Genomic DNA, 20,553 nt, shown 5'->3' with positions numbered 1-20,553 from the left:
TAAACTTGTTTTAATCTTTTGTATCCATATATTACTCGTATATCATCTAATTTTACTTATCTTCTTCTGAAGAATATTTTTTGATTTTAAAATCCTATATAAAGATCAGTAATTGGTCAAAATATGTTTCGTAATTAAAGAATCTGTTTTCAGTATTGATGAATATGTTGAAATAATACAAGGTATTAATATGAAACATTGCAAAATGTCATTTAAGTAAGATTTAAATGGTAAATTAAAGCTTCAAGAAGCTGTACATATAACACTGGGATACTACAGTTTAAGAAGCTGAAGTTGCTCTTCAGATTGTGAGAGTTCGAACTGATCTTCGAGATAATCGTCTGCATACACAAGCGTCCGTCTGACAGCGGAGAGCGCCAAAATATCGACTCCTATTTGCTGCTGTGTTTCTTTTTCATAGTTCTTCACTGGGAAAATATGAGAGCGTGGAAGCCCGATGACCTCAGCTGCTTTGTCAACAGCTTGTTTACAAGCCTCACTGTTGAATATTCTGCGAACGTCGTCATCCACAAATGGACAAATTTTATCCAACTTCGTCAAATAAACTATTTGTGGAATTCCTAAAATGAGACATTTAATAGTAAATGCTATTTCTGTTACTGAATATTACTTTTATTCGAGCAATATGTCTTACATGCATGTTTTACAAGAACCCCGATTAGCGAATTTCTACTACCAAATTATGAAATTCTGTTATATTATGGCATTAACCATAAATGAATTTCAAAGAACAAGGGCTTAATTGGGCCCAAAAAAACTCAATTTTCTTTTTAAAGTAATAAAATTCGTTATAAAACGAGTTTACTAGATGAATATGATGAATTGTAAAAGAATATGGCAAAACGGATTAACATTTTTGAAATATGACGTTATTCATATGGTATATTTCTAAGCTTTATGCAGAAACGTTTTAAAAATTATTCATTTCGAGGTTATTTTCCTTTAAAAATAGTGTCGGCATTAAACCGTCACCAACTTTATTTTTTTTTTTTATATATTTTATGTAAAATGCTTTCAAAAAAATCACATTTATAAAAAAATTTTGTGTGCGATCTATGTGTTGTATGTTTCTGAAGGATAATCTACTAAAAATTTATATCCCTGCAAAAAAAATATATATATAAAATTCATGACGTCAAGATTATCACTTAGGGTGTCATATAATGAAAATTTGTACGTTTTTACTGCATGGAATTTCAATAATTCAGAGCGGATAAATTTTAATTCCAAAATCACTTCTAATTAAAAAAATACAGTGTAAGATATATACTAAAACCACATCTTGTTCTCATGAAGAAAACATGTTAATGTGATACATGCTAAAAGTCTTTTAAAACTAAAGAAAAAAAATAATTGTTTCATAAATCAAATAACAAGCGTTTTTATTCAACAGCACATGCGTATATGTACGGCACGCCAAATATTATACAAATATTGACTAATGTAGGTCAATACATTTATAATATCCCAGGATGACAGATTGACAAGATACATGAGTATATCGACCTTGGGCGGTAGCCCGAGGTCGATATACTCCATGTATCTAAGGTCAATATCTGTCATCCTGGGTCATTATAAATGCATATTGACCTACATTGAGTTATATTTATCATATTATATGAATGATAATTTCCCAAATTTATATGTACAATGTATGTCTTCCTTATGTTTACAGAGATAGTATTAACCATAACGAAGTTGAATGTAAATGTTTCGGAATTTATTGAATGTCACTTAGAGGAACTTGTTTCGGTATTAAATTTTTTAACCCATACGGCCACAGCATAACAATAACACAAGATATCTATCTCCGAGTAAAACAGAGTACCCCCTCCCCCAGATTGAGAATCGCTTTATATACATTTGTAGAGGAAATGCACTGACAAAATAAAAATGCCTATCCATCTCTTCTACGAAAAGATTAAACCATACATGGCATGCTTGACAGTTGTCTTTATTGATCCGTTATCGCATAAACAGCGTCAAAACTCTGTTCTCCGAGTGGAAAAGTCGAATTCAACTATGGAATGGTATTTGCTTAGTATTCCCGAAAAATGTTCACAGATATCCCTGTAATTGTTGTGTTTTCTCAGCCTCAGAGTTCTTTACTATATGTTTTTAATTTTCCTCACCTACAACTTGCAAAGTTGCTAGTTTCCATGTTTGTCTAAAGCTAAAGTGAAAACGAGGCAGTTCGTGCAAGTATTATTCGCTTTCAGCGGTAGTTATTTTCAATAATTACTACTTATTACCAATCAGATAACCGGATTTCACAAAGTTATAAAATATTTTGAAATATTTGTAGATATCTTCAATATTTTTTACTCATCTTCAAAATAATTTATCTTTTCATCGAAGGAAATAAAGATTTAATATTGATAAACTTATCTTTTTCTTAAATTCTATATGTTCAAAGCTTATTAAGAATCCTGTCTACACTACACACTAAAGAGTTCTTATTTTATGGTATTTTTTGCTGTTAAAGTGGTCTGTCCATATATATTATTTTTAAATAATAGAATTTCACAGTATAGAACACTGTACACAATTTGTAATCAATTCAAGTATAATTGACATTTTGAAAGGCTATGATAAATCAATTGAACAAATTTTTCACATGAACCTTCTCTGCGAAGTAATAAACAGTGATTTCTATTCACTGATACAGTGTTGTGTTTGATAAGATTTCCTCGGTAAATACCAATACCATAGAGTGAAAATAAATGATAGAAGCTTTAAATTTTAAAACACCTTTATAGAACATAGTTTTTTTAACTTTGTACCCCGTTCAATCATAAGAGAATGAAATTCTTCCATTTTCTGCGAGACTGATCCTTGAAGAACATCAATGGTACTCGCATCCATAACAAAAGCTACACAATGTATTTTATCCTTAAAGGTAGGTTTTGTATTAAAGCCAGGGTCCTTTTCGGTAGCATGAGCCGAGGATTAAACTAAAAATTAAAGTGTATACAAAAATTATTTTTTTTTGAATATTTTCCGTTTTGAATTTATAGGCAATGAATTTTTGAATAAAACATATGGAGATATCCATTTCCTAAAATTTCCCCAGTAATAGAAATATGCTCAAAATTTATTTTCGTAATTAAGTAAAGAATCCTACGTTGTTGATTTTGATTTTCGTGCATGCTAAACTAATCCATTTTATTCATCAAGAAGTCATTTTTTTTTGCATAATGAACATTTATATTGCAAATTATCAAGTGAGATTTCGAATTTGCTAAATGGCTTTATCTAAAGTAGATGGTAAAGAATGCAAGTCTATTTATAATCTGCATTTTTGTTTACCTTGTGTTGATCAGGGAGATGTCCGTCTAATAAGGATACCATATCCTGATGTTTGATGCACATATCTTCCTCAATTCCACGTGTATCACAGAGGCGGAAGTTTAAATACCACCAGTTTCCGGGTTTCTAATTCGATATTTTCGATACTACAGTGTAATTATTAACAAAAAATGAAAAAAAAAATCAGTTAACATTTAACATATGTTTAATAGTGCATTTAATTCTCAATTTTCATATGAAAATTTATTATTATATAGTTTTCCTTTCTCTTGAAAATAATCCAGTAATTCAATCTTCCGAATTTTTAAAGATTTTTTGATTATAATAATAATGAATTGTCAAAATCTTTGTCGACAGTTTCATTAGTACGAATAAAAGTTAAGAAAATAGTAATAATATTTTGAATTTTTTTAATGTAAGTTTGAAAATCAGTTCAAAATCCTGAAAAGTTTATTGCATCAACCATGGAACAGATGGGCAAAACACTACTTACAACTGTAGTAAGACTATGTTTTGAGTTTCCTGCGCATGCCCGAGCTGTCACTTCTTCTCGGAATATTGAGTTTACAGTGTTGAAAAAATTGGATTTCCCAGCTCCAATATGCCCTACTAATAAGATGTTCACTTCAGATAAACCCGAATCGTCTAAGGGTTTATAATTGGAAACTGTGTCCTTTAATTTTCGAAATGTCTACGGAAAAGCAAACATTGCATAAAACAGAACATTAACAAATCCGCTAATCAAATCTACGCTAACTTGTTGAAAAATCAATTTCCGCCAAATATCGTACACGCCAAATAAAATACATTTACAGTATCATTTAAAGTTGAAACTATGTGGCAAAAGTCTTTGTCACAAGATTCAAACTTTTCAAAAAATGATAAATAATTACTCGCTCATCAATTAGTTAAGAGCACATGACATGTTTCCTTGCAATTACATGTAGTGCAGCCTTTGAAACTTGGGATGGTAGTTACGTTAGATTTGCAAATGAATATTTATCAGAAATTATAATTTGTATTTTAAAAAGATCATATTTGATAGAAAAGTTGAAATCAATCACCAACCATTAACAATTTGAAAATAATACATACATAATTTAAAAAATAACTATGAAAAGGAGTGCACATAATTTCAAGATATAACTCAACACATTATACACAATCTTCAGCACACCTTTCCTGAAGATTTTTTTAGGGTTTTGCATTCCCTTAAAATAGTTGCAGACGCTTCTTACCACTGCGCCAAACAAAATTTAATAAAACAAAATATGATAACTTCATATATAGTGGACTTTATGATATCTTATATGGAATTTTGTGGAAGCATTGAGGACTGGGCCAAAAGCCACAGTGACCATGTCTTTTGTTTATTGAAGAAATATACTTGAGATGTCAACGAGTACCCACGTACTCGATCGAACGTCCGAGTATCGAATACAAAAACTGGTATTCGATTACTTGGATGTATATATTTTTCTAGTTCCAAAGAACATATATTCATCAATTTTTTTTAAAATTAATTTAAATGTGCATACGATAATTAGATTGCCGCCGCCTACACTTGTAAAACATCCGTTATCGCCAATGGTTGTATTTGATATGTAGAGTAATTAGTGCCAAATTACCCACTTTTCTCACCTTTTGGGGTCCTTAGTTGTTGGATGACTTCAATGATTTCTTTTCGATGAGGATCATTTAAGTATGGTCTGATGTTATCTTTGAATCATTTTAAATTTTTAGTAAACGTTACCGAAATCTTACATGCATAGGTATGCCGCTACCGACTTAAAATGTAAAGAAATGGTAATACATATAATTAAATATTTTGAAAACAAGTCAGCTATCCGGAGTAAATTTAGCTGAGGGGGGGGGGGGGTTACAACAATTATACACGACAAGGGATCCCAAGAATGTCCGTTCCCTCTGCTTCGTTAGTGTGATCCTTACAAAGATGGGTAGCAGATTGATTAAAGGTCTTCCGAAACATAATTATTTATAATTATTGGTGTATCAAATTGATGTCTTTCGTGTATGCTTTTTTAAAATAAATCAATTAAGTACAATAAATCATTTCCTTTGGACTCTGTTTTTTAAACATGCACTAAAAGCATAATAAAAAGTTAAAAACAATATTGGTGTTTAAGAAAAATTACGGAGTTGTACATGTATTTTCATGTACAATTAAACCGAGTATCCGGGTACTCAATCGGAAAACCGTCCGAGTAACCGGTATTATCAAATATTGACAGATTTGACATCCCTAAAATATACTAATAATAATATTGCAAAATTATTACCATTTAATTTATGCACATGTATTAGTTTTAAGAAGACAAAGAATTACCTGTTCATCCCAGCAAGGAAACTCTCTCCATGTCTCATGAGAGGGCTTTGGAAAAAGTAAACTTTTACCAACTGTAACATTTTAGAGAGAAATGGTTTTTTTTCTTATTTCAAGAATGTTCACCGTATATAACGATTGTTTTAAATTCCCATTTGCTTTCTATATCTTAATGTAATTTTTATATTTGCAAAAAAATGTCAGAATTATCAAATAAAAACCAAAAACAATAGAAAAATAACAAAAAAAAAAAAAAAAAAAAAACAGTACCAGTAATTTGATTACAGATATTGAAACTTTTTTTAAAATTCAGTAAATACTTAAAATAACATAAACGAGGGTTGTCCCAAAAAGTCGTGGACAGTAAAAACCATTTAGTTTCTCTTTGCTAAAGTTAATTTCTTTTCTTGTCATAGCAACAAATAATATTTTATGACCACGCATTTCAAGTTTAATGACGATACCACTTTTAAAAAGAAAATTATGAAAAAAAAGAAAGCATTTATGGGTCAATATAAAAGAAAGCAGCTGAATGGTTCATATTGAAAATTGGAGATACAATTAAATATTTCCGTTTCTTTTTTTGTATCTAAATTGATAAAACTGCACAATATTTTGGGAAAACAACATTTAGCAAACAGTAGGGAAGCTATTTTTTACAGAATATTCTCGTAAAAATTATCAAAACTGTGTTTTTCTCCAATGGTGTTACCTTATACAATTTTGTTGTATAGAACCAAGTGAAAAATTTATGAATGCAAGCTATGATAAACATTTACTAGGATTATTCAGGTTTACTGATAAGTCCAAAGGTATCGTTGTCCAGTGATGAAATTTAAGTTTTCAATCATATTTGGACATTGACATGAGACATAGTACAATAATTAAATAGACGCACGCTAAACTGTGCTGTAAATGTGGTGCCATGTGTGTATAAATCAAAATAAAGTAACATAGTTTATGATTTTTTTAAGGAGTGAAATTAGGTAATTAAAGTAAAATTTAAACTTATTAAAATGAAAAATAAGTTTTAGGTCAGTTACTCCACTGACTCAACTGTAACATCAATGATCGAAAATAGTGATACCAATGACTTATCACTTAACAATTAGCAATTGAAACTTCATGTGAAAGACAGAATACACAGCATGGCTCACATACAAAAATGAAATAAGTTTCTGGTATTTCATGCTTAAAATGATCTTATAACAAACAGAAATCTGGTTATTCCAGTGACAGAGACTTACAATGTATCCCGTTGTGACCATAGAATAATGCAGAGCAACATGAGATGTATTGTCATTTAATCATTTGAAGAAAGTGATTTATGTGGATATGTAAGTAACTTTAAAAAAATATATATAAAAAAAAAAAAACCTATAGCAAACGTTATATTTTTCTTATATTTTCCTTCAATTAAGCCCACACATATACTGTATAAAAATGCATGGTAAAAGCTGAAAGAAATACAGTGTTGGTTTATCATTGGTTTGAAAAAAATAATGTTTGTAGGGTAAAAGGTTCTCAATTGTGAAAGATATAATGTTTTAAATCCCCCATTCTTCATTAAAGAACTAGTAGATAAAATGTATTAATCAAAATCTCTTGTCACTGGTGTTACTTCACTGTCATTGGTGTTACCATAAAAGGTAACTATTCGTTGAGAGATTTAAACAAACTAAGTTAATTTGATTTGTTTTACTTCACTTAGGTGATAAACTCTGACCTTCATGCAAGGCGTGTGAATTTTTAAGAGGGGAAAATATATTTTATGAGCATAAAAAATGTTTGTCATTGAAGTTAAATGTAAATGATCTGAAGTTGTCATTGGCATTACCATATATTTAAAATGTCTGTAAGTGGAAAAAAAATTATTAGAAAATAAATCAATTACTTTCAAACACCATGAATTAGGTTTGCAAAGCAGAATACAAAAAAAAATAATTTTTCTATATAAGAAGAATATATCTCTCCAAAACTACTTGTTTTGTCAATGGTGTAACCATTCCTGTCATTGGTGTTAATCTCTAGGAAGTATTGCCAATGACAGTAAAACCAATGACGTATTAGTCATAAAATTATCTTGTATCTCAATTTACCCTGGATAAAGTTAAAGTTTTGTACACATTGCTAGTTCACCTTAAGAACATCTTTCGTAAAAGAGTTCAATGAATATCTAAAATCGCTTTGAATTAACGATGGACACACCACTGACAAAAGAAGTTTGTAGTCCACTTTCTTTACTTCTGACGTTCATCAATATGTTCAGATCATGAATATCAAGGAACAGTTTCTGTTTTATTTGGTGAGAAGTGATGTAATATGACTTAGGACTGTTAATATTCTCTTATCAGGAATGATCACTATTTTGTAGCAAAAAGAAAAATAGAAACACCAATGACACAACTTTTTTTTACAGTCAAATTTAATGCTGTATCAGGTAAATGGAAGACGGGGTTCATTTTTTTTTTCATTTTAAGATTTATTCTATTTAACATTTGTTTTATGCATACGTGATTTTTAGAAAAAAATTCATATCATTTTTGGCGTATTTATCTTTATTTGAAGAGAAAAATTCCATTGACAGCATGAATTTGACTGATTGGTGTGATAAAATCATTCATTGACTTAAATGTAATTAATTATGTGAAAATTTCCATTTAAGGAGTGAATTTAAGTACCCATTTTATACGGTATAAACTGGGTCTGGCAGTTTACGCTTTATAAACCGCGAAGCGGTTTATAAAAAAAGCGTAAACTGTTCCAACCCAGTTTATACCGTATAAAATGGGTAGCTATTAAATTCATTGCTTATAATTTAATTTTCATTCATTTGATGTAAAAAAAAAAAGACGATTGTTCCAACAAAATGACTTTAATTTGTACAAAATTTGAATGTAACATCGTGCGGATTAATACGTTTTTGACGCGAGTCATTGTGACGTAGGTAAACCATTTTATACAATATAAAATAATTTTTTATCCAATCAAATACAGCGTTACAACCAGAATTAAATTATTAGTAAATAGAAAGTATAGATGTCATAGATTGTAAAGCAACAATACAAAAATGGGAGAAAATAAGAAATAAGATTTTACACAGAAGTGACACGTTTAGCTGCTTTTTTATATTGACCCATAGGTGCACATCGGAGCACAAAAACAGCGTAATTAACGTCTTTTATAACGTCATGATCTATTTTTCTGCTATACACGTCTGTTAATTTATCTTCCAATAAATTAAATGTTTTTTTTAAGTGAAAACCCATTCTTGTCTAAGGGGCTTATCTATATTTACTACTGTTCATTTTTTTTTAGAAGATTAGAAGACATTTAACAAACAGTACTCTTCTTCTTACATGCAGTGACTATGTTCGGTTTATAGAAAAACTATCATTCAATCGCATACCCTTTAAAACAACTTATCTTTTAGAAATAATGAGTGATGTCATTTCTATACTCTTTTTTCTCGTCTCTGATGTATATAAAACATATCCAAAACAATTTATAACATTTCCGTGCGCCGGTTACGGGTTGAGGACGTCAATTTCATCAAACACAATTCCAACAACACTTTGAAAATCAATTCACCAATCGTCAGTCTAATGCTATTTACCGATATATAAAAATGGACATGTTATCTAGATTTTGTTCTGATTACACTGATTTAAATTTGAGTTCAATGTTTTACATAGTACCAAAGAAATAAAGAAAATTTTAATGTAATTGTTATATGCGTAAATTATTCCTAATTTCGTTGTGCACCGACAGACCATTGCGGCATTCATATAAATCGTTCCAATGTTAATTATATGAAAGATGTATAATCAAAATTCACAAATTTAGAGAACATTGAATATATTATGTTTCTGCAAAATTTGGTTAGTTTTGGTTGAATGTTAAAAGAGTCATAAGCATTCTCTACGACTTATTTGGACAACCCTCTAAAATTAGTGATATGGTTTCTTTTATCAGGCGAGCAAGTTTGTTGGTGAACTTTTTATCAAAAATGCTTTTTAAAAAAACGTGATTCCAAATAAATAGCAAACAACAACAATGTATGCTTATTAAATTGATATTTCAAACCTTTAACTTTATACACCTCTAGATCAAAGACGCACATGGGATATGCGCACCACATAGGCTCATTGTCTCCCCTATAGGCAAATCTGAAATCAGCTTTTCCATTTAGTTCATAATTTTGGGTCCCTGTACATCTATCCACAGTTGGTTCTACAGTTCCATAAAATGTTAACAGATCTACAGTTGCATCATCAAATTGGTGGTTCTGAGGGGCCCCAGTTTTTCTAAAAGCCATTTTCTTATGTTTATGAACTAATTGTTTAGGTTCATCAATATCCAGAAGACTCCCTGCACCAAAGGTTGGCCCAAATTCCTTCGATGCAAATGCAGCATGTTCAGGTTTTATGACGGGATACTTCATTGGCTCTGAAACACCACTGTCGCGTAAAGTGAAAACGAAGGCTTTTCTATCCTCTATGCTTGTTGAAGGCCTTCCTACTTTCCAGTCTTCTAAAAGGGAAACCCCCGTACACGCTATTATTAGTATCGTAAAGGACCGTTACTGTAGGACCATTGTAGTCACAGGACTGGTGAAACCTTGTCGCCGAACAACCATCACGACTTATTTTATATAACAGTTCAAAACTGCTGCTTTTGCCAATAAATGTGGATAACTGTGCCCGTCCTTAACTGTCAATAACTCCTCGGACCTAAAGAAACATTTTAAAAACGTGCATATAAGCATATAATAAGTTTTCAAAAGTTTATATTTTCGATAGACTTTAATATATTTACACATCACTGAGAAAAGTTATGTTTTGTTTTTTACTTTCAATGTTATTAAGAGACAGCAATTCATTAACATTATAATGACAACTTTAATCTTCTGAAATTAAACACAGAATTGAATGTTTGACATCATTCGAGGCTCAATAATTTATCTGCGTGCCTTCGTCCGACTATCGACTAAAATGGCGCGACTATAAACGTTTGTAAGTCTCATGTTTTCCCTGTAATATTCATTTCGGAATCAAGAAGGATAAACAAATGTTTTCTTTTTAAAGATTGCCTGGAAAAGAAATCTTGATGTCCAACATCTTATAATTCACTTACCTTTCCATCATTAAATGAAAGTAACTTCAAAATTCAAACAGGTGTCAAAATTGCACGATACATAGAGCATATTTAATCTTGCTGAAATCTGAATTGGTTATGGATCAAGGATTTTTTATTTTCGTTCCAGTGAACATATTGTCCCGCCCGAGCTGAAATAAGAATATTAATACGTCTATTGTTCAAAAGGTTACGTGAATCTTTTACCTTGAAATCAGAAACGTCATTGTGTTAAAAAAAAAAATTTAAATAAAGTTTGCCATATCATATTAATTACATATACAATGTGGATACCGATTTAACTCTTAAATATTTAAAAAGATAAATGTAGATGGTATATTACCTTCTATATATACAATACAATGGAATGAACGCAATAAGATATTTTTTAACCACTTAGTCCATCGATTATTTCCTTTCAAATATTGATGCATTGGCCCAAGTAAAAAGCTTAAAGGGATAAAATCATATTTCAAAAATAAAATAATATACTTTTATTGCGGTAAAGAATATATTACATGTACCAAGTGCACAATACCCAATTAACTCCGCCATTCATTTTGAAGAAACATAATCAAGACTTCCTTACAATTTTCTAAACGAGTTGAAAGATTGATGCTGTTTCATGTTGCTTGATCTAATCATTTTTACATCTGGTACTTTTTTGTTATATCGAGTGCAGCGAGGCGGCACGAAGTGTACCAAGCTCCATAAGCAGCGTGTACGAACTGAGGATGTTCGGGTTGAAATCTGCACATTGTACTAACATTTTTTTATTATCAAATTCCACACTTCAAATAATCCTCTACAGTGCATAGCATATAACACAAATGTACGCTACGCAGTTATAACACGTTTGAGGAGTTTACTGAAAACTATATTATGCAGAATGTAATTCTGAAAAGGTGTGTAGTGTTGTACAAAAATGCACTGCCTTCTCCCTAAAGCGGTTTCATCGTAAAAATATAAGTAAATGTGAAAGAATGATTTTTGCATGTTCGTTTGATTAAAATGTTAATGAAGTCATATTTTGAAATGTTAGTATATCAAAGTAGATGCAAACGCATTTCAGTTATGAAACTTAACACTTAACCTAAATTAAATATGATTCAAATAATAAATATTATCAAAAGTCCTTGATGATATAAAAACATGTAACGACATTAAGGGGAACGATGTTGTTTTGCACAATACCAAAACGGTAGAATGCTCTTTGTGTTTCTTACATATATTGTATAATATTGTTATGGGTAGAATAACCCTAAATGCCAGCAAAGATCAATCACACAGTTTAAACTTAACAATAATTTATTTACAGTAATATACAAATCATTAAGTACAAACTTAGCAAAAATCTAAAAATACATACATCAGAGTGTCCGTTGCTGCACACAATGTCCCAGTGAAATTATATCCCAGTAATACCTCAATGATGCTTATACGACAATTCTCCCTATGCATTGAATTGACAGGGTATTTATAGAGTATCATAAATCTAGAATATTCTAGAAAATGTAAATACATGATATTCCTGGAAAGTTCTAGACATAAACAAAGTTCAAGAATGTTCTAAAAAAAATGACCAAACATATTGACCACTCTGGAATGTTCAAGAAACTTAATGTTAATAATAATATACATAATGAAACAATACACATCTCACAACACCTCCCCCCTTAAAAAGTTTGAATGTCAATGAAAACTTATATTATTAAAATAAAAGTTATGTACATTAATACAAAATCTAGTATGTTTACGATACTCTTCACAAGGCGTCTGCAATAACATTGTCTTTGCCTTTGATATGCTTAATTGTTATGTTGTATTTTTGTAACAACAAACTCCATCTAGTCAGTCTTTGATTCTTGTTTGAAATTTATGCAAAAATGTCAGGGGGTTGTGATCCGTATATACAAGAATTGGATGCAAAGTAACATTCAGATAAACATCAAAATGCTGTAAGGCTAACAACAAAGCAAGGCATTCCTTTTCAATGGTGGAATACTTTTGTTGACATTTTGTAAGTTTCTTTGAAAAATAAGAAACAACTCTATCTACCTTATCACTATGTTCTTGAAACAAAGCTGCCCCGATTCCAACATCACTAGCATCAACAGTAAGCTTAAATTGCTTAGAAAAATCTGGAGTTGACAGAACTGGATTGCTCATAAGGACAGATTTGATTTTATGAAACGATTTTTCACAGTCCTTTGTCCATTCAAAGTTAACCCTCTTTTGTAAAAGATTTGTAAGTGGACTAACAACTGAGGAAAAATTTGGACAAAATTTTCTGTAAAACCCAGCCATGCCCAAAAACCTCATTAATTCTTTCTTGTTTGTAGGAATCGGGAACTTTGCAATAGCTTCCACTTTAGCCATAATGGGTGTAACATAACCTTGACCTACTTTATGACCTAAATACTCTACATAAGCATGGCAAAATTCACTCTTTTCAAGGTTCACAGTTAAATTTGCTTTAGCTAAAATGTCAAATAAAGCACGCATGATTCGGAATTTTTGTCCCATGTGTCACTGTATATGATGACATCATCAATGTAGGCCTCGCATCCCTCAAGGTCTTGAAGAAGGGAGTGAATCATTCTTTGGAATGTAGCCGGTGCGTTTTTCATGCCAAAAGGCATTACTTTATACTGGTAAAGTCCATCTGGTGTAGCAAAAGCAGATATTTCTTTTGCTCTTTCTGTTAACGGTACTTGCCAGTAGCCTTTCAACAGGTCAAATTTACCGACAAATTTCGCGTTTCCAATATTGTCAATACAGTCATCGATTCTAGGTATTGGATATGAATCAGTTTTGGTAACAGAATTCACCTTTCTAACGTCTGTACATAATCGGTAGGTACCGTCCTGTTTTGGTACAAGAATACAAGGTGAACTCCAGTTACTTTTACTAGGTTCAACAATGTCATTGTCCAACATATACTGCACTTCCCTTCTTAGGTACTGCAATTTTATTGGATTCAGACGGTACGGATGTTGTTTGATAGGCAGAGCGTCGCCAACTATAACATCATGACAAGCTGCATTAGTTTTCTTTGGAACATCCGAGAAGATTTGACGATACTCATTCATCAAGTTTTTAATTTGTTCTTTTTGGTGAATGTTCAAATGTCCAAGTTTGGCATCAAAATCAGCCAAAATTTCTGAGTTTTTCAAGCGGACACTCTGATTACAATCTTTATCATTCATTTCTACACTTGTATCACTTTCAATACAATTTTGAACAGTCTTAGCATTGGCTAAAGTGGAAACTGGTTTTACAGAATTTGCACACCTTTCAAAATACTCTTTTAACATGTTAATGTGACAAACCCGTTTCTCTTTACGTCACCTGGTGTCTTAACTATATAGTTTACATCACTGATCTTGCTTTCAATTTCATAAGGGCCATAAAATCTGGCCTGTAAAGGATGACCAGGAATAGGTAAAAATACAAGAACCTTATCACCTGGCTTAAACACCCTATTTCTGGCATCTTTGTCATACCACATTTTCATTTTCATCTGAGAACTCTTCAAATTTTCTTGTGCTAATTTACAAGCATTGTAAAGTTTTTCTTTGAAATCAGACACATAATCTAAAAGATTAAGATCACTAGTCTCAGTCAGCCACTTTTCCTTTAACAATTTCAAAGGACCTCTAACTGTATGACCGAACACCAATTCAAAAGGACTGAATCCAAGAGACTCCTGGACTGCTTCTCATGCAGCAAATAGCACAAGATGAACCCCTTCCTCCCAGTCTTTCTCATACTGGTAACAATAGGTCTTCAGCATTGTTTTTAGGGTTTGATGAAAACGTTCTAGCGCTCCCTGGGACTCAGGATGATAAGCAGTTGATCTATATTGCCTTATACCCAACTCATGCATGACTTGCTGGAACAACCCCGACATAAAATTTGAGCCTTGATCCGACTGAATTGCCTTGGGTGCTCCGACAAAACTGAAAAACTTGGTTAGGGCCTTAACTATGCTCTTTGCCTTTATATTCCTAAGAGTTATGGCTTCAGGAAATCGAGTGGATGAACACATAATGGTAAGGAAATACTGGTTTCCAGACCTAGTCCTAGGCAAGGTCCTACAATCCACCAACACTCGACTAAACGGTTCTTCAAAAGCTGGAATGGGTTGGAGAGGAGCAGATGGTATCTTCTGATTTGGTTTACCTACCATCTGACAGACATGGCATGACTTGCAAAACTTCGAAACATCCTTTCTTAGCTTAGGCCAATAAAAATGACTCAAAATCCTATTATAAGTCTTATTGATACCTAAATGACCAGCCATAGGTGTATCGTGAGCTAAATTCAGGACATCTCGAAGATAAGCAGCTGGGACCACTGTCTGGTGAACAACACGCCACACTTCATCTGGGGAAGCGTCAGGTGGTCACCATTTTCGCATAAGGATGCCATCTTTCATATAGAAGCATTCTCCAACTTTAATAGCCTCTTCTGGTGGAAGTGCCCTCTTACTAAGTTGAATGATATCTGGGTCTTTATGTTGTTCAGAGAGTAAACGTTCTCGGCTGAGGATGTCCTTGCCTTGGCTAACATCATCCTCACCACCAAATTTTGGTAAAAATTCTTTCTTCTCTTGCTTCTTGATATTATGTGGTTCCATGCTGGTTTGAGTGCCATCAAGGTCAGATAAGAAAGTGTCATTCAAATCAATATCAACAGAGGAATTCGTCTCGTCAAAGGCTTGAGTATGGTCTGCCTCCATTTCTCGTCTTCTGGCCATCGCTCTAGTAACAGCACAGGCTGGATAAATGTCATCATCTTCATCATCGCACATAACATCTGGAGTGATTTTCTCACAAACTATAGGATCTGGTACAACTTTTCCACCAGCTAAATCGTTGCCTAGCAACAAAGAAATGCCTGGAACGGGAAGAGTAGGTCGAACACCTACGATAACAGGTCCAGTAACTGAATCTGACTTCAAACTAATTCTATGCAGGGGAACATCAATGACGCCTAGCTCCACACCCTGTAATAAAACTGACCCACCAGTAGAAGTCTGCTCAGACAAAGGAAGCACGCCCTGTAAAATAACGTCTGTGCAGCACCAGTATCTCTCAAAAACTGGACAGGTTTAATTTCGCTAGAGTCACCGAGTGAAACAAAACCCTGAGACATAAAGGGCTTATAATCCTCCATAGAATCAATAGAACTGGACTGTGAACCCTGGACATCAGGAGTGTCAGAACAAATCGAAACTAAGGCTTCTCTATCACCTCGAACTGCCGCACAAGCGTGTGGTTGAGTTTTATCAAAATCATTTTTTCTCTAAGTTTAAAGCATTCACTGATCAGATGACCCTTTTTATACAATAACTACAAGTAGGAAGCGACACTATTCCAGAAGATCCTTCAAAACGTCCTGGACCGGACTTAGAACCACCTTGGGATGGAGACTGGGAACTTGTGAAAGACTGAGACCCTGAACCACTCTTTTTATATGTGTCTGAATTGGTAGAATTGCTGCTAGTCTGAGATCTTGATACAAAATTCTTTTTATGAGATAGAGCATAAGTATCAGATATGACTGCTGCCTCTTCAAGAGTTTTTACATTCTTATCTTCTAAATGTGTTTTCAAATCTTGAGGAACACATTCCTTAAACTCTTCTACCAGGATGACTTGGCGCAAATTAGCAAAGGTTTTATCAAGTTTCTTAGATCTAAACCAGTGATCGAATAAATATTCTTTCTCTCGTGAAAATTCAACAAATGTTTGGTTATCAAACTTCCTATACTTTCTGAATTTTTGTCTATATGCTTCAGGTACTAATTCATATGCTTTTAATATTGCTGCTTTGACCTTCTCATAGTCTGAACTTTCAGCTACCCCTAGTGCAGAGTATACCTCAGCTGCTTTGCCAACCAGTACACTTTGTAACATTGTTGACCAAACATTTTGTGGCCATTTAAGATTCTCTGCACTTTTTCAATTGGGAAAAATTGTTCTCAGATTTTTCTTGAAATTTCGGAACTAACCTAATGTTTTTTGCTGCGTCAAATTCATTCTTGACAAATGACGGTTCTGGTTGGTGCTGTAATCTTAATTTCTCTAACTCAAAGTGCTCTTGTCTTTCTAATTTGTCTAATTCAAATTTTCGTTACGCTCTCGTTCTTCTCTTTCTAATTTGTCTAATTCAAATTTTCGTTCACGCTCTCGTTCTTCTCTTTCTAATTTTTCTCTTTCTAATCGCATTTTCTCTAACTCTAATTGAAACGATATTCTGCCATTTTGTAAGAGCCTAATTCTGATTTAACTGTATATTCTGGAAGATCATATTTTTCAAAGATGTTTTCTTCTACTAGTTTGTTTGCAACCTTAATTCTAATGTCTTGCTTTCTCTGAGAGGATTTAACATCTAACCCAACATGCAAACCTAATGCGATCAAGTCATCCTTTTTTAACGTATCAAAAACCTGAACACTTGGTGAACTAAGAAAGTCTGTGACCGAAAATACCATGTTATTTTTGCTGGCTTATAATTTAATTTAAAGGTTCAATTAACAAAATTCTGACAATAAACTGCAAAAGTGCAAAAAAAAAAATTCTTGATCCGCACGAGTCCCCAATTCTGTTATGGGTCAGAATAACCCTAAATTCCAGCAAAGATCAATCACACAGTTTAAACTTAACAATAATTTATTTACAGTAATATACAAATCATTAAGTACAAACTTAGCAAAAATCTAAAAATACATACATCAGAGTGTCCGTTGCTGCACACAATGTCCCAGTGAAATTATATCCCAGTAATACCTCAATGATGCTTATACGACAATTCTCTATGCATCGAATTGACAGGGTATTTATACAGTAAAATAAATCTAGAATATTCTAGAAATTGTAAATACATGATATTCCTGGAAAGTTCTAGACATAAACAAAGTTCAAGAATGTTCTAGAAAAAATGACCAAACATATTGACCACTCTGGAATGTTCAAGAAACTTAATGTTAATAATAATATACATAATGAAACAATACACATCTCACAACAACATAGCATTACTCATCAAATATTATAGTTTGAACAAAAAGTCTATTGTAGTACATGTATTTGTATAATTTGCTTAAACGTGCTAAAAATTGGCATATTTTCCTATATAATCCTATAGTGAATAAACCTGAATTTTGAGACGGTCCCTCCAAAATACCTGGACGGTAGATTTCCCCAAAACTTTGCATGTACACTACAGGTAATGTAAATTATATATTGTATAAAAATGAAGAGTTTCGCTATTGCAGTTTTCACACAATAAAACCATAGTCGGCCCCCTTAAACATTTCTTTTAGAATATTTATGTAATTTTAGATAATGAAGGAAAAACGAAAATGAAAACAAGTTAATATTTTCTTAATTTTATTAATTCATTTCTATAAATGATGTCTCTCATAATTTGTCTGAATATGGTTGTCTAGATTTTAGTTAATTGTTCTCCTGATTTTCATGTCAGCATACTTTAAGGAATAGTGATATCCTTTCCATTTATACCAGTTTATACCGTCAGCATAGGATTTATGCTCTCCTCTCAAGTACAGACCGTTAAGGTTACCTTCGTGACAAGCTCGGTACCACCAACCCCCTTTCAATCTATTTGCACACGATCTCTCATTATCCCGATCCTTGGTGACGAATGTAGCATTGTTGTGAATAGACATTGAGTTGACTAAAGAAATACATTGTTGACATTAGAACATAATGTAATCAATATGTGGTTAACATAAAATAATGACGTAATCAGTTATTGGCTAACATGCAAAAAAATAAGTTACCAGCATTCCCGGTGTAACCTAGGACCTTTAAGAGATATCCCCGATTCTTCATTTCCAACATTGAAGGTACTGTAGCTAGCATGACGAGAATTTCCGGAAAAATCCTTCAGGTCGATTCTTAAAGAGTAATTCCCGGATTCTGAAAGGGTGTGGATTTTGTCATTCCCTGTTCAGAAAAAAATGAGAAAAGAGATTCATTCAGTTTTTATTCAAATGTCCTACATGTATAAATGATGATGATACAAGGGAACGCCAGGGGATTCTTAGTACTTGGCCTTAGCATGTGTTTATGTGTCCTAAGTGAAGAATCTTCCATATTTTCTTGCATTAAAAAATGCGAAACAACGCTTAGGGATTATATATCCTTGTTTCATGAATTTAAAAGCTAATGAAAAAATATAAACAAGAGACATATTAAAACAATGACCCTAAATTAATTTTGATATCCTTATGTAGACATATTCATGTTTGTTTTGTTTGTAAAATTCTCATATGTTTGATATATAAGTATTTTCACTGTTTGCACATCTTTAAAAATTTAACATTTTTATATAAACCCTTTCTTTTACAATTGTTCAAAAACTTTTTTTGGTATTGTTGTAATCAGAAATATAAAAATCCTTATTAATTGATAATAAAAGAATTAACTTTGCCTCGAAAACATTTATGAAAAAAATATCCAGAAGCACATTCAACAGTTGACATTACCAAGCCAAAACTCATTTGACAGATTTCCAAATCCGGTTTTGTACTCATACCAGGTTCTGAAAAAATCTTCAGATCCATCCTGCCGCCTTTGTAAAACCTTTAAGTAGAATATTTAATTTAACAAGAGGTCCATGGGAACATCACTCACCTGAGCACATGGGCTAGTTAAAAAAAAACACATATCAGCCTAGCATTAAAAATTTACTTTTTGGGAGGTGGATTTTAATTGTCTGTTACTTTAGAATCTCACTATATCAATAAAGCATACATGTATAACTTTGCCATACTTGAAAAGAAGATTTCAAAATTTTTTCCAACATATTATTTGATCTCCAATTGGACCCCTCACAACCCCTAACTCCGTTTCAAAGTTTCTCGAAGTTTTTAAAGATGCCATTATTTTTTCATTATTCAAATTATCTCCCTTCGGAAGAGGGCTTGGTCCCACATTTGAACAAACTTGATTCCCTTTCACCCAAAGATACTTTGTGGCATGTTGAAATTGACCCAGTGGTACTTGAAAAGAAGATGGAAATGTGAGAAGTTTACACCGACAACAACAAAGAGGACAGAAACACAACGGGAAAATTTTGACCAAAAAGCTCACTGAGCATCGGTCAGGTGAGCTAAAAATAAATACGTCTGGATTCCCTAGTTATTGATGTGATAATTGACACATACATTAACTGTTGAAATTAGCTTATAAACTTTCTCATATACCGAAAGGAGAAATGAAGTCGTTTTTGAGAGTTGTACAGCTAAACAAACTTTTTAAACTCACATGGTTTTGCACAGATTAAAGTCACATTTTTCTTACAATAAAGCTTAGAATTATCGAGACATAACCCTTGTTGTGTTATGTTGTTTCATGTTATAAGTGCACTTTCTCTAAAATCATTTTCGTAAGTTTTAAAAGTCATGTTTAAAAGGAAATTTCATAAATTGTATGATGTTAAATGTGTATGATTCTAGCAAAGGCTTTTACAAATTAATTAATGGACCTTTCTTTGATACTATTTGATTTGCACATTTTCTATACCTGTCTTGGTTTTGTGGAATAAGCACCGAAAAATGACAAACTGCATAAAGAAATTTAGTAAAAGGATAGGATAATAAAGTATTGTTAATCTTTCAACAAAGTAAATTTTAAATATCAAAAGAACATTTTTTCATTTATGGCTGAAAATTAAATTTTAAGGGGTTCTTTCATGAGCTAATTTCAG

General features: G+C 32.3%; 1 pseudogene; it reads right to left on the bottom strand.

Annotated features, from left to right (window-relative positions):
* Window positions 1-273: 273 nt before the first annotated feature.
* LOC134275197 (uncharacterized) lies at window positions 274-19,408 on the bottom strand (annotated as a pseudogene).
* Between the last annotated feature and the right edge of the window lie 1,145 nt (window positions 19,409-20,553).

The sequence above is a fragment of the Saccostrea cucullata genome, unplaced genomic scaffold (genome assembly GCF_032062105.1).
Source record: "Saccostrea cucullata isolate Sc308-1 unplaced genomic scaffold, CSIRO_AGI_Scuc_v1 ctg7325, whole genome shotgun sequence".
Classification (NCBI taxonomy): domain Eukaryota; kingdom Metazoa; phylum Mollusca; class Bivalvia; order Ostreida; family Ostreidae; genus Saccostrea; species Saccostrea cuccullata.
The sequence above is the reverse complement of the archived record's forward strand: the minus strand, read 5'-3'. Positions and strand labels throughout refer to the sequence as shown.